We start from the raw sequence: 15,822 nt of genomic DNA on the forward strand, positions 1-15,822 counted from the left end.
GGTGAAAGTGACTTTCTAAGGTAAGATCAGCATTTCCATCTTGTGGCCATCAGATTGGCCAAGATGACCAAAAAAAAGGAAATTGGCAATTGCTGGAAGGTCTGTAAGAGAATATATACACTAATACATTTTTGATGGAGCGATAAATTTGTTCAAGTATTCTGGAAAGCAATTTGGAAATATACTTAGACACTAAACTATGCATATCCTCTGATCAAGGAATACTAAACATACTCCCAAAGAGATTAAAGACAAAGAGAAAGGACTCATGTATACAAACTTATTTATAGCAGCAATTTTTGTTACAGCAAAGAACTAGAAACAAAATAGGTACTGATCAACTGGGGAATTATATATGAAGATACTAGAATATTATGATGCCATAAAAAGTAATGGCTTCCGAGACATCTGAAAAGGCTTCTATGAACTCATAGAGAGTGAAATAGAAATAAAAGCACAACGTATACAAAGACTACAATAATATAAAGTAAATAATATACAATAATTAATATACAGTAATAGAAAGTAAAACAACTTTGAAAGGCTTAAGAACTATGTTCAATAGAATCATCCAACATGACCTAAGAGAACTTCTGATGGAGAACCATATTTCTTCTCATATTTTGGCAGAGTTAATAGATAAGAAATATAGGATGAAATGTACATTTTCATACACATTCAGTGGGTCAATTTGTTTTGTTTGAATATATGCAGGGCATTCCAAAAGTCTTAGTGCACTCCACATGATTAATTATTTTTCTACTCTAATATTTAAACTGGGGTTTGTGAACTTGTTTCTTAAAATATTTTTATAACTATTTTGATATGATTTGTTTCCATTGTAATCCATTTTATTTTATTTTATTCATTTAAAAACATTTTTCTGAGAAGGGAACCATAGGCTTCACCAAAATACCAAAGAGATGCAAGACACACACAAAAAAATATAAGAACCCCTTATCTAGTTCTTTTAATATTTTTGGGATACTAGTCCATCAGCAACTCACAGTACATAATTAAATCCATCTGCCTTTATGAAAATACATGAACTTAATAATGTCCTCCTACTTTTCACTCAGTTATCCTTGGGGAGCCATCCCCAGTTTTCCTGATCTATATCTTTCCACTGGACCCAGATGGTTCCAGAGGAGAAAGTAAGACTGGTGGCTTTGCACAGCCCTCCCTCATTTAAATCTATTTCACTTGCAGGTCATGGCATCACCTTCATGTTGTCATGGGCCTCTTCAAGAACAAAGGACAAACAACAACAACAACAGTTATCCTTGGCAATATGCTATAGTCTGTTTACATCACACATCTATCTATTGAATTCTGGATCAACTGCAACATCAGTTCATCTGAGATCATGGCATTTTCCATTCACAAGCATATAGCATCAATGGGAGAGTGTCTATTTCCAAGAATATAATGTGCAATTGGACGGATAGTTCATAGTTATTTATGTCTAGAATAGTCCCTTGAATGGACAGTAAGTCAGAAGCAAAATTAAACAGGAGGAGAATGGGCTGCACTATCTTTGGGAAATCATCATCATCATCATCATTATCATTTTCATCATGGCTGGACCTATGATTTTATGAATATGGTGAACTCTTGGTGTGGAAACTCCCTCTAGCAGTGCATACTGGATCTATAACTTATAGATGTTAAGTGACTTATTTATGACTCACACTTAAAGCATATATCAGAGGCAGGACTTAAACCCAGCTCTTCCTACTGAGGCCAGATTTCTACCCACTATGCCACATTGTCTCTTTGGGACATTTGAAAGACCTTAATGAACCTACACTTCTCCCTGAAACAAAGATCAGTCTTTTTAATGTTAATATTCTTTCAGTGTTACCATATGGTTGTGAGTCATCAAATACCACAATTATAAAATAATTAAAGTTGATTGTCACCCAAAGAACAATGGAACATAAGTAAGCTGTAACATATTACCAATGAATAATTACATAGAAGTTACATAAAGGATAGAAGTAAATGTTCTGAAAGGGGATGGACTAGCAATTTACCAAAAGTAAAGGGGTAAAACTAGAATATCCACATAGGGAACTCCTTGTGAAGGACATCCTCTGACAATGTGGGTCAACATCTGTTCTGCATCTTAGAGGAGAGTTGTCTGGAGCATTAAGAGGTTAAATGACTTGCCCAGGGACATATAACCAACATATGTCAGAGACAGAATCTTTTTTAAATTTTTTTTATATTTTTAATATGTGTTTTTAAAGCTTTGGGTTCCAAATTTTCTCCCTTCCTCCCTGCCCACCCACCCTCATTGAAATTGCAAGCATCTCGATACAGGTTATAGATGTGTAGTCATACAAAACACTTCCATAGTAGTCCTGTTGTGAAAAACTAAGTATATTTCCCTTCATCCTATCCCACCCCACATTTATTCTACTCTCTCTTTTGACCATGTCCCTCCTCAGAAGTGTTTGATTCTGATTATCCCCTCCCCCAATCTGCCCTCCTCTCTATCAACCCACTGCTCCCTTGTTCCCTTCCCCCCCTTATTTTCCTGTAGGGTAAGATAGATTTCCATACTCCATTGTGTGTGCTATTCCCTCCTTAAGCCAAATTCTATGAGAATGAGAGTCACTCATTCCCTCTCACCTTCCCCCATTTGCCCTCTACTGTAAAAGTCTTTTTTGTCTGTTTCGTGTGAGATATTTTACCTCATTCTACTTCTCCCTTTCTCCTTTTCCCAGTATAATCCTCCCTCACCCCTTAATTTTATTTTCCAGATATCACTCCTTCATCTTCAACTCACCCTATGTCCTGTATCTGTACATACATATAATTTTTTTTCCCTCCCACTACCCTAATACTGACAAAGGACTCATGAGTTACAAATATCATCTTTCCATGGAGGAATGTAAACAGTTCAACCTTAAGAAGTCTCTTATGATTTCTCTTTCCTGTTTTCCTCTTCCATATTTCACTTGAGTCTTGTATTTGAAGGTCAAATTTTATATTCAGCTCTGGTCTTTTCCACAGGAATGCTTGAAAGTCCCCTATTTCATTGAATGACCATTTTTTACCCTGAAGGATTATACTCAGTTTTGCTGGGTAGGTGATTCTAGGTTGTAGTCCTAACTCCTTTGCCCTCCAGAATATCATACTCCATGCCCTCTGGACCCTTAATGTAGAAGCTGCTAAATATTGTGTTATTCTGATTTTGTTTCCACAGTACTTTAATTGTTTCCTTCTGGCTGCTTGCAATATCATCTCCTTGACCTGGGAACTCTGGAATTTGGCTACAACATCCCTAGGAGCTTTCTTTGGGGATCTCTTTCAGGAGGTGATTGGTGGATTCTTTCAATTTCTATTTTACCCTCTGGTTCTAAAATATCAGGGCAGTTTTCCTTAGTAATTTCTTGAAAGATGATGTCTAGGCTCTTTTTTTGATCATGGCTTTCAGATAGTCCAATAATTTTTAAATTCTCTCTCCTGGATCTATTTTCCAGGTCAGCTGTTTTTCCAATGAGATATTTCACATTCTCTTCTGTTTTTTCATTCCTTTGGATTAGTGTTACAGTGCCTTGATTTCTCAAATTGTCCCTAGTTTCCAATTGCCCCATTCCAGTTTTTAAGGAAGTATTTTCTTCAGTAAGCTTTTGGACTTCCTTTTCCATTTGGCCAATTTTGCTTTTTAGGGCATTCTTCTCCTCATTAGCTTTTTGGACCTCTTTTGCCATTTGGGTTAGGCTATTTTTTAAGGTGTTATTTTCTTCAGTATTTTTTTCGGTCTCCTTTAGCATCACTCTCAGTTTTTCTTCTACTTCTCTTACTTGCTTCTCGATATCCTTTTTGAGCTCTTCCATGGCCTGGGACCAATTCATATTTTTCTTGGAGGCTTTGGATGTAGGATCTTTGGCTTCCTTGTCTTCTTCTGGTTGTATGTTTTGATCTTCTTTGTCACCAAAGTAAGATAATATAGTCTGACTCTTTTTGTGCTGCTTGCTCATGATCTCAGCCAATTACCTGAGTTATAAACTCTTTCTTAAGGTAGGAGTCTGTTTCCAGTGTGGAGAATGTACTGCCCCAAGCTTTAGGGGTTTTGTGCAGCTGTTTTCAGAGATACTTATAGGGACCTGCAAATTTTCAGTTCTTCCAAGGTGCTATGATCAAGGGTGAGGTGTTTACTCCTTTCCTGGCCTGTGCTCTGGTCTATGAGCACTCTTTTCTGTCTTGGAACTGTGAGGAGGGTTTCCTCTCCACAGCCACTACAAGCTCCTCCACGCCAGCACTTCTCCTCACCCCAGGACCACCACTTAGAACTGTGACCCAGATCCAATCACAGACAAAGCAAGATAATCCTGCACCAGCAGAGAGATCCCTGCAATCCCCCTCTGATCAGCCACTTGATACCCCCACAGTCTGTGGGCCAGAAGCTCAGGAAGCTGCAGCTACCCCAAGGAATGGGGCTGGGATCCTGCGCTCCTCTCTCACCACTGCAGTCACCGACTTTTCCCACTGACCTTCTCAGTGGTCTTTGGCATTCGTGGGTTGAGAAGTCTGGAAACTGCCACAGTTGCCTGTCATTCAGTCCTATGAGGCCTGCTCCAGGGTCTCTGTGGCCTGCATGCCCACACCGAACTGCGCTCCTCTCTCAGCCCAGCACGATATACCTTTCCGATCAACCATCCAGGCTGTCTTTGGCTGGAAATTTGTTTCACTCTGTCTTTTTCTGGGTTCTGCTGCTTTAGAATTTGTTTAGAGTCATTTTCATAGGTATTTGCAGGGGTTTGGGGAAGAGCTCAAGCAAGTCACTGCTTTTACTCGGCCATCTTGGTTCTACCCCCCTGCCCAGAGACAGAATCTTAATCTATGTCTTTCCGACTCAAGCCAGCTACCTACCATGCCACCTTTCTCTCCAACGTTAACATTTCATATTCAATGACTAGGTTAGAACCCAAGTACACTGTTCTTAGTTCAGTGTCCTTTCCGTTATGTTATACTACCTCCCCATGAGGTACAAATTTCACAACTATTCTTACCAGGCCAACTGATAGCCCATATCTGTTTTGCTGGTGCCTTGTTTTGCTCACTGAACCTTTGAAGTCACAGTGGGAACAAAGATTAGAAAAGATGATTATACAAACACATGTTGTGGGAGACTGTCCTTGAAGATAGATATCCTGGCAATCTTATTTACTGATTGTACATAAAAAATCATAAAGAGCAGTGTATTATCAATGCCGTGTGTCATACTGGCAACATGGTGAGCAACACTACAAGGTATATACATAAAAATTGCATACAGTTTTTTGATTTTATCTTTTAAAGATGTCCAGAAGAAAAATGAAAACAATTTGTTTTATCAGATGCACCAATGGAGCTCTTCTCAGCTCAACCAAGCAAAAGATCAATATCTCTTGCTATTTCTTCAGGAATTAAAACCACAAAATGTAGCTACTTAGTGCAATCCAGAGGCCTGAGTGTTATAGGGTCCATTTGTCAGAGATTGAGCTTATGTGTACTTCTCTACTTGATGCAGTTCATTTATACAGGATATTTCTTTCTGGAAAAGTGTCTGCATAAAGAAGGTGGAGGTAGCATGAGGAGAAACTTGAATTAGTCAAGAATTCCACCCAAGAACAGTGACATGACATGTTTCAAATTGTTTTTTGGTGTGATCTTTTTTCATAGGCCTCAGATTATTTTACGTTTGCCCTATCCAAAGGATAATTCTGAATAAATCATTGGATCAGAGGATTTAAAACTATAAGGCAGTGGTCTCCAAATTTTTTTTATCATAATCCCTTTCATTAAAAAAGTTTGAGCACACTCCAATATATGTATATATGTTTTTTGTGTATAAATTGTTGCTGTTGTTGTTGTTGTGGTTTGTCAAAGAGGACCAATGATTTCATGAGGGTGATATCTTAACTTGCACACAAATTGGATTTAAGTGAAGCTGAGTTGCACAAAATTGACAGCCTCACTCTCTCTTCCAGAGTTATCAAAGTCCAGTGGCAAGACAAAAGTCAGGATGACTGGCAATGACCCAAGATGCTACTGATGCAGATCTACTGATAACCTTGGTGTCCTCTATGCCTGACCAAGCTCCAAATACTCAACAGTGCCTGCTTCAGCCATCTTCGTGGCCTTGGAAAAAATTGTTCTCATCCTCCCATTCCACTGGGGGAAGCTTCACATGCTTGGGGTAGATATTTCCCCTAATTCACTAATGGGTTTGAGGCCTGTTGGTTACCCTCAACTTGGTTTAGCCTGTCTGGCAAAACAAGTTTACTGGGGTGTGGCTGTTGCACATGTTACAGTTTCTTAGAGTCACAGATGTGAGTTGGGTGACAGGTGGACACCAAAGGTGGATGAGCAGCCCTGAAAAGGGTTCAAAATCCCCTCACACCAGAGGTACTAGTCCTCGCTGAAGACCCTATATACCCTGAATATAAATTATATACCTATAGTATATGCTAGGGCAGCTAGGTGTTGTAATGGAAGGAGCACTGGGCTTAGAATCAAGGAGACTCATCTTCATGAGTTCAAATCCAGCCTTTGACATTTACTAGCTGTGTGACCCTGGGCTAGTCATTTAACCCTATTTGCCCCAGTTCCTCATCTGTGAAAAGGGCTGGAGAAGGAAATGGGAAATGATTCTCGTATCTTTGCCAAGAAAACCCCAAAATGGAGATACAAAAAGTTGAACACAACTGAAATGACTGAACAACAAAAGCATATGCTAATGATTGTGCAAAAAATAGAAATTTAAGAGGATGAAACAAACATAAAATAATATTTGCTGCTAAAGTCAATAAGAAGCCATAAGAGTTTAATGAGTTGGTGAGTAATATGGTCATACTTGTGCCTCAGAAAACTAATTTGGCACCTGGGTAAAGGATATATTGACTGAAAAAAAGAGATTTGAGCCTGAATAACCTATCTGGAGGTTCTTATAGTATGGCCCAGGCAAGAGGTGATGAAGGATTGAATAAAGGTAAAGGGTGTATGAGTAGAAAAGATGGAAGAGATGTCAAATATTTTCAAGGTGGAAACAATAAGATTTGACCAATGTTTGGTTACACAGGCTGAGGAACAGTGAGAAATGAAACTGGTTGATGGAAAGGATGGTGGTACCTTCAAAGTTAAAGGAAAGTTTGTAAAATAAATAGATTTGGGGGAAATAAAATATACTGATATATGTGATGCAAACTGTAACACATTCATGCCTACTCATCGTATGCAATTTCCTCTGCCCCACTCAAAACAAAAAGGGGAAATGGTTGGGCTCTTACTCTAGGTCACTGCCCTGGAACATGCCTGCCACAGCCAGAGGTGATATGGTAAGGGAAATAATTATGCTGGGGCTGTGGCCTTTTTCCAGCAGTATCTGCTGCTGTTAGGTTATAACTTTCCTAAAGGGCCAATTCTTAGTTTGGAAAAAGGAGGTTAAAAGCTATCATGGTGGGGGAATGAGGAGGAATAATGAAGGGATATTGGGGGATAAGTGATAGGTGTGTTTTGCTGAAGACAAGCCCCATGATTAGAAGTTTTGAGGAGTATGGGACTGTACACAACTTGCCCACTGATCATTTGAACACATAATTCTTAAGGTTGGGCCATGCACCCCATATTGGAGGTCATTGCTTTTAAAGACCATAGAGATTGTCCAGTCCAACTTCTGCATTTTACAGATAAATAAAATTACTCAAGAAAAGTCAAATGATTTGCCCAAGATCATATATGTGGCAATGATCAGACATGAAATTTGAATGTAGGTTCTTTGATACCGAATCCAATGCTCTTTCCACTACACACACAGTCTCACACAGATAGAAAGATAGATAGGTGTTGATATAGATAACTGATATTACTTTTAAACATGTTTTTGCTGTCACAAAGTCCAATATCACACTGATTATTGCATCTTTAGCTTGTTTGCTATTTCAGGAATTGGTATTCTAAATATAGAGTTTAGCACAGCTTTTGAAAATACTTAGGGATAAACATGATTTTTTTCCTAGAATGAAGTAAAACGGATGCGGCCTCTTATTATCAAAGGATCAATAATGCTGTGCTCACCATTTCCTTCCTTGTCCAAATAGCTAGACCATTGACTCATCTCACTGAGTCCTTGGCCTCCTAATGGACCACTTATGGTCCTCTGGGATCTAGTCTGCTAGTTGGACAGTTCACCTTTTGTCTATCATTCTAGTACATAATCTACCCTGCATTTTTTTTCACATAGCAGACTGCTTCTCAATGATAACTTTCTGCAGGAGTGTCTCCCTTTCCCTTCCCATCTGAAATTTGGAATAGATAGGTCTACAGTTAATCTGTTGTATAATAGAGCATAATTAAGCATTATTTCTAAAGTATATTAAGATTCTGGGATAAAGACATGGTAAAATTATATTTTTTAAGTTGCACAAGCTTTCAGCAAATGTCAATCTTCATCATTTTAGTCCTCCCAGGTCCTGAGCATTTCATTGGTATTCAAAAATTACCCTTTTTTTCCCTCTCTTGTGCAGTTTTATTAATTATGTAAGATGTCAACATGTAGAATTCCCTCCAGATACTCTACATGTCATTAATCTCACAAGATTTCATGCCCAGTAGAAAAGTGCCCAAGGAGAAACTATCATTGTGGGCACATTTTTTTTTTGGTCAGCTGTCTAGAATAATGACTTATATTAAAGAATTGTCATCCCAATGCATCAGTCAAAATTAACAGGAAAATTAACAAAAAGAGAAGTTAACACAACCTCATATTTATTGGATAACTATTCATTGCCTCATTAATACTATGTAAAAACAGCCACATTTGGTAAACATAATACAATCATAGAGGTATAAGGGAACCTCTCATTCAACTTCCTCTATAAAGCAGAAATTCTTTCTCTTGCGTCTGTGAAAGTTAGTGCTCTAGCTTCAGTTCAAAGACACTATGGCACAGTGGAAAGTAACTTGTACCTATTCCTTCCTTTAACACAAATTTAATCTCTCTTCCACATGACATCCTTTCAAATAACTGAAAATAGCTATGATGTGTCCCTAAATATTCTCTCCTGTAAGCTAAATATCTGCAGTTGTTTTATCCAATCTTTATATGGAATTGTCTCTAATCTCACCACCATCTTAATCATCATCTTCTGATTCTAGCTTATCACTGTCCTCATAAAGTGTAGTTTGGAGAATTGAATACAATACTCTGTAGGTGATCTGACCAGAGCAGGGTGTTAACTACTATCTTTTTACTCCTAAGAACAACACCTCTTTTAATGCAGTCTGTGGTTATGTTAGCCTTTTTTTGGTTGTCATATCATAGCGTTGACATACTAAGCTTGAAAACCTAAAGGCCATTTTTAGCTGGAATTGTTGTCCAGCTATACTCCCTCCATCTTGTAATGGTAAAGTTGATTTTTGAACCAAATGTAGGACTTTACATTTGTTGATATTAAATTTTGTCTTGTCCAATTTACCACATCATCTGAGCCTGTGAAGGTTTTTTTGTTTCCTAATAGTCCTTCAACTTTTAAAAACACGTCATCTATGTCTTTATCCAATCCTTCAAATAAATATTAAACAGCAGAACTTGGAGGCACTCTGTCAGATAACTATCTCCAAGTTGACACTAACTCATTAATTATTGCTCTTTGTGTCTATTCATTCAACTAGTTCTGAATCCAAACAGTGGCGTGGTCATTAAAATATATTTCTCATGAACTATCTTGTGATTTCATTCTAGTCTTCCTCACAAGGAGATAGGAAAAGGATTTGTTAGATACTTTGCAAAAACCCACCTTCTTTCACTTAAAAAAAATCAGAACATTTGATATCTAGCACAATCTCCTCAATTTACAAATAGGGGACCAGAGGTCCAGAAGGATGAAAAAAATTGTTGAGTTAATACAAGTAGCATATAACAGAGCAAGTATTTAAAATCATCAATTTAAAGAGAAGGTTTCTAGGAGGAAGGGACGTCTTATATTCCTAATACAGTACTGTGCTCTTTTTTATGCCTTTATCATCTAGATATTTAATCAATCAAACAATAAGAATGTATTGAATTCATACTATGTGACATGCATCATGTCAGGCACTGAGAATACAAAGACAAAATTAAATATTTTCTGCCCTCATGGAGCTTACATTCTAATGAAACAGGAGAGAAAATATGACATTTGAAGAAAATTAGACATTATAAGAGACAGGGGTGAGAAAGATACACATTGCAGTCATGGAAGATAGTCTGTACAAAGGCATGGAGACAAAGTAGAATATCAAATCAAGTCAACAAGCATTTATTTATTAAGTGCCTACTATGTGCCAGGTACTGTGTGTGCTAAGGGCTAAGGGGAAATGTTCATTATATGCAAGGCACTACTGAAGATGTATTCATTATCCTTGGGAATCTCTCTTTAGAACTCCAGTTCTACATCAACTACCGGCTACTGGCTACTGGCTATTGGATATGTCAAACTGTCTGTATCACATAAGCATCCAAAACTCACTATGTCCAAAAGTGAACTCTTTATTCTTTCCCCAAAACTTACCACTTTTCTGAGATTTCCAATACTCCCTCTACTCACACAAGCCTTTGTAAACTTTGTGGAATCCTCAACTCCTCCCACCCACTCTCACTCACCCCATGTGTCTAAATCTTATTGTTTCTACCTCTACAACATTCCTAGAATTCATCCTCTTCTCTACAGTTACACACTCAGAACCTGTTCACCTCTTTTTAAAAAAAAGTATTTTCTTTTTAATTTATGGAATAAAACAAACATTTCCATAACATAACATAATAAAAAGATGATTGCACATGAAACTGCAAATCTCTTATGTACAACTTGCTATTCCTTTCAAATACATAATGAAGTTATCATGTAACTTTTTTTCTTTATTTTCTTCCTTCCCCTCCCTGACCTAGAGATGGCTACCATTAGACACAATTATATTTACATATCTAAAATCACTCTATGCATACTTCTATTTATCAATTCTTTCTCTGGATGCAGATAGCATCTTCCTTCATAAGTCCTTTGTAGCTAATTTGGGTATTTATAATAGTCAGAATGACTTATTGATTCAAAGTTCTTAAAAAAATATTGTTGTCACTGTATACAACATTCTCTTGGTTCTGCTCATTTCTCTTTTCATTATTTCATGCAAGTCTAACCATGGTTTTTCTAAGATCATCAAGCTCAATTACAATAGCAGCCTCATTGGTCCCTTTATCTCAGTTCTCTCTCTTCTGACAGATCCTGCCCATACAGCTGCCAAACTGATTTTTTTTAAAGCACAGCTCTGACTTATCATGTCATCTCCCCACTCAATGAGCTCAAGTGACTGCCTTTTAGCTCCATGATCAAATATAAACCCCTCTGTTGGGCTTGTAAACCACTTTACAACTTGGCCCCAAATCTAACTCCCTAGTATATTGTGTACTACATTTCTCTTGACACCTTGTGATATTTGACCTAAGTTTTCAAGAAAGAGAAGAATTATGAAAGGTGGAGAAAATGGGGAGGGTGAATAATTTAAGTGTAGAGGGAAGGAATTCAGACAACAGCTAGCACTCAATTTTTACACAGCTCATGATGGAGGTTAATATGAAATATAAGTCTGAATAGGAAGGTGGGACCTATATTCTGAAGTTACTTTAATGCTAGTCCAAGAAGTTTGTGTTTATGCTTTGGCAATGAGAAGATATCAAGAGTTTGGGAGCTGAGAAGTGATATGACTTGACTTGTGCCTTGAGAAGGTTGTTTAGGCAGTGGTGTAGAGTGGCAAACACATGACCTGCGTGCAGCCAGTAGTATTCTGGAGCAAGGCCTGGATCAGATTAAAATGTAATTGGGAAATATTTAACAAAATAAATGAAAGTACAATAGAACATAGATAATGTTCATATGTGGTTTTTAAGCCAATATACATTTGGCAGGGATCCTTATATATGTTTTAGTGGCCCTATTTCTATTTGAGTTTGGTGCCACTGATGTAGATTGTTAAGGAAGGAGACTGGAAGCAGGAAGGCCAATTCCTAGTTGGCTGTCAGCTGATTAAGAGAATGATATCAGCAGACTGAACTAGGGCAGGCGCTGTGTGAGTGAAGAGAAAGGAAGAGATAGAGAGAGGTAGAAACAGAACCAATAATATTTGGCTGAGGTCAAGAATGGATGAGGTTGTGAACCCAGGTGGTACCTAGGTTTCCTAGGTGATACAATAGAAACAGAGTTTAGAGAAGGGATTAGTCTGGAAGGAAAGAGGTATTTGGACATATTGACTGTGAGATGCTTCATTGAAGGACCTCCAGAAGGAGATATATGGCAGATACTTGATAATACATGGCTAGAGTTCAAGAAAGTGGGACTAGAGCTTACCACATAGATTTGGAAGTTGTCTATTTAGAGATCGTAGTTGCATTCTTGGGAAATGATAAAATCTCCAACTGAGAGTATAGAAAGAGAAGAAGGAACAGGACAGAGCCCTATAGGAGATGAGTGATAATGACAAGCAAGGAACACTAAGAATGAATTGTAAGATACCTAGGAGGAAAATCAGTTGAGAATAGTGTCACCATAGCTAAGAGAGAAAAGAAGGCATAGAAAGAAGTGGCAGTAGTATCAAAAGCTACAGAAAGATCGAAAAATATGAAGACAAAGAAAAGGCAGTTATGAGACTGTTAGTAACCTTGGAGAAAGCAGGCTCAATTGAGTGGTAGGGTCAGAAATCAAACTACAAGGGATGAAGAAGTGAGTGGGAAATGAGAAAGTGTCATCAGTGATAGCAAACAGTTTTTTCTAGGAGTTTGGTAGTGAAAGAGAGGAGACATGCAATGATGTCTCTATTTCCTCTTCCTTTCTCAGCCATGGATTATATTCCCACCTACCTAAAAATTAAAGTAAATAAATATCCCTAGTGGGGGACTTACTAAATATCCTTGTATTACCTCTAAATACATACATATATATGTGTGTGTATATATATGTGTGTGTGTGTGTGTGTGTGTATATATATATATATATATATATATATAATATGCCCATGCTGATGTGGCTATTTTCTTATTTGTAAAATAGAAATAATCTGTTTTACCTATCTCACAAAGTAATCATTATTAACATTATTAGCATTCAACACTTTAAATATTATTTCAAAATGTTGAACAAATTTCAGATATTCTCCCTTAGCTCCTATAAGCTCTTCATTACTTCCAACCACTGTCTACATCCTTTCAATTCCTGTGAAAACACTCCTACACTTTCAAATACACTCCTGTCAATGGCAGTGGTATACTCTCTCCCTTCCCAATTCTCCTCAGGCTTTCTCCTCACTTGTACAAGGCCAAGCCCAAATTTCTAGGTCATTCTTATTTATACTTGCATGACTTTGTTTCTGAAGAGTTGAGAATGAGGGCTAGGGTGAAAACTAGAAACCAAGCAGGATGTGTGGGATCATAATTGAAATCTTTTTTTTCTCCCTTCTTCTCAGTCCCTAGATGTAATTTCTTTGTTTTTGTGAATTATGGGGAAAGAATACTCTTGGAAATAGCCCACAGTGAACCTTTCTTCCCATATTCCCAAATTCTTTGAATTTGGGTCTCCATGGCCTGAATAGCTTAATGTATCAGAAAAAGACCTGGTTTTAAGTTGTGATGTATTATATGTGCATGTAAGTCTGTATATGTATATGTATATATTTATATAGGCACACAAACACATATACATATATATACATATATATATATTTTTTTTTTAACTACCATGTTAAGAACTATGGACTAGGCTTGTGATTTCGTTGATATAGGAACTTCCTAGATGAGGGAATACCTTCCACATTGTCCAAAACTAATTGAGCTTGCAAGTCACCTACCTTGTATAGATTCTCTAAAACTGGGACTGTCTTATCCAAAATAAAATATCAAATGAGTTAACATATGTAAAACACTTTGCAAACCTTAAACCATGATACAAATACTAGCTATTATTATATCTGATCACTTTACCTACATCTTCACCCACACATGTGGAAGGCAATATGGTAGAGTGAATAGAATTCTGTATATAGTATCAGAAACCTGTGTTCAGATCTCAGTTTTGATAACCAGAGTCTGTATGATCCCAAGGTAAGTCATTCAACCTCTCTAGGCCTTCTTTTGATCAACTGTAAAAATTGCTATATGACCTCTAAAGTCCCTTCCAGCTTTTAACCAATGAACCTATGAAGATAGAAGAGACCAGGAAGCAACAATAAATGGAGCATGCAGCAAAATAATACCAATATTACTGACAAGCATAGGCAGCACAGACTTGCACCTCCACTAAAGTACTAATTTGATGCTTCATCCTGGTATGCATGTTGGACCTTGGCTCACAATCTCTATACCAATGGATTATAAGTATTGGCAGGGTTTGCAACTCCAGAGTTGGAAGGAAACTCAGAGACCACCTACTGCAATTACTATTTGATCCAAGTGTGATTGCTTCTGCATTGTGTCCCAAAATTACTCTTCAAGCCTTAGTTCAAAGACCTCCAAAAAGAAAGAACCCACCATCTTCTCAGCCCATTCCACTTTTGGATAGCTTTGATTTTGCATGGTCTAAATTTTCCTCTTTGCAACTACAACCCATTGATCCCAGTTCTGCCCTCTCAAGCCAAGTAGCAGAAGTTTGGATAAAGGATTCATGTCTACATGATTCCCTTTCAGATGCTTGAAAATAGTTATGCTATCCAAACCTAAGTTATCTCCCCAGTTTCTTTAAATGACCATCAGATGAAGTGATCTCAAACCTTTTCATCATCCTTGTCACCACTGAGCATCCATCAGTCCTTGTAAACAGGGGCATTCTGGGAAACATTTAATAAGTGAGCCCCTGGAAAAAATAAATGTTGGCATGACACAATTTTCAGTCTAATCTCCACTATTTCTTATTTTTGAGTTTGGTAATTTTTTTTAAATGTTTTTTTGTTTTCAACATTTACTTCCACAAGATTTTGAGTTCCAAATTTTCACCCCATCTCACCCCTACCCCCACCCCAAGATGGCATACATTCTGAATACCCCTTTCCCTAGTCTGCCTTCCCTTTTATCTCTCCCCCCATTTCTCTTATCCCCTTCCCTTTCAATTTTCTTGTAGGGCAGGATGGATTTCTGTACTCCATTTCCTGTATTTCTTATTTCCCAGTTGCATGTGAAAACATTTTTTTAAACAGGTGTTTTTAAAACTTTGGGTTCCAAATTTTCTCCCTTCCTCCCTCCCCACCCACCCTCATTGATAAGGCAAGCAACTAAATATAGGTTATATATGTGCAGTTATGTAAAACACTGCCATAGTAGACATGCTGTGAAAAACTAACTCTATTTCCCTTAATCCTATCCCACCCCCCCATTTATTCTATTCTTTCTTTTGACTCTGACCTTCCTCAGAAGTACTTGCTTCTGATTATCCCCCTTCCCAATCTGCCCTCTTCTCTATCATCCCCCTACTCTCTTGTCCCCTTCCCCCCATTTTCCTATAGGATAAGACAGATTTCCATACCTAATTGAGTGTGTATGTTATTCCCTTCTTGAGTCAAATTCTATGAAAATAAGATTCACTCATTCACTGTCACTTTCCCCCATTTCCCCTCCACTGTAAGAGCCTTTCCTTTTCTGTTTTTTTTGTGAGATAATTTACCCTGTTCTACCTCTCCCTTTCTCCTTCTCCTAGTATAATCCTCTCTCACCCCTTAATTTTATTCTCCAGATATGACCCCTTCATCTTCAACTCACTGTGTGCCCTCTATCTATCTATCTATCTATCTATCTATCTATCTATCTATCTATCT

Source organism: Vombatus ursinus, unplaced genomic scaffold (assembly GCF_900497805.2).
Source record: "Vombatus ursinus unplaced genomic scaffold, bare-nosed wombat genome assembly UNPS02014830.1, whole genome shotgun sequence".
Taxonomy (NCBI): Eukaryota; Metazoa; Chordata; class Mammalia; order Diprotodontia; family Vombatidae; genus Vombatus; species Vombatus ursinus.